General features: G+C 40.7%; 1 non-coding gene across 1 annotated transcript; it reads left to right on the forward strand.

The window, feature by feature from the left end:
- The first annotated feature begins 272 nt into the window (after positions 1-272).
- Positions 273-345, forward strand: TRNAV-AAC (transfer RNA valine (anticodon AAC)). The gene has a single exon. It is a non-coding gene; the product is annotated as a tRNA-Val (tRNA).
- The last annotated feature ends 362 nt before the right edge of the window (positions 346-707 follow it).

Here is a 707-nt window from a genome sequence, read left to right on the forward strand (position 1 = left end):
TACAACACTTCTTTTCCGCAGAAGAAAGTAAACCGCAAAAAAGTGCAACCAACGGGTGCCCGATTTCTAACTAGGGGCTTTGCAAAAAGTGTATGCAAATTCCAACTTTTGAAATGGTAGCACTGTTAAACTGGACATACGGTAATTTTTCCTTTTTTTTGGTTTCATTGTTCTTTCTATTAAAAGTTACGCTAACCCTACCTTTAAGCGCTTATGAATTGCACGTTACAACAGCGATATCAAGGACTTTCTCAGCTCTTGCTATAAGCCCGGTTTCCGTAGTGTAGTGGTTATCACGTTCGCCTAACACGCGAAAGGTCCCCGGTTCGAAACCGGGCGGAAACAGCGTTATTTTTCCCCTGTTTACGTCCACTTACTTAACAGTCTTATGATGCTCTTTATGTTTACCCACTTACTTAACAGGGTCTTGTGATGATCCTTACGTTTGCTTTTTATTTTATTTTTGTTTACTCCTTTTCCCCGTTTACGTCCACTTAAACAAGGTCTTGTGATATTCCTTATGTTTGCTTTTTATTTTTTTTAACATCTTTATTGGACTATAAGTGCTTTACAATGTTGTGTTAGCTTCTGCTGTATAATAAAGTGAATCAACTATATGCATACGTACATCCCCACATCCCCTCCCTCTTGCGTCTCCCTCCCACCCTCCCTATCCCACCCCTCTAGGTGGTCACAAAGCACTGAGC

This window comes from Phocoena phocoena, chromosome 4 (genome assembly GCF_963924675.1).
Source record: "Phocoena phocoena chromosome 4, mPhoPho1.1, whole genome shotgun sequence".
NCBI lineage: Eukaryota > Metazoa > Chordata > Mammalia > Artiodactyla > Phocoenidae > Phocoena > Phocoena phocoena.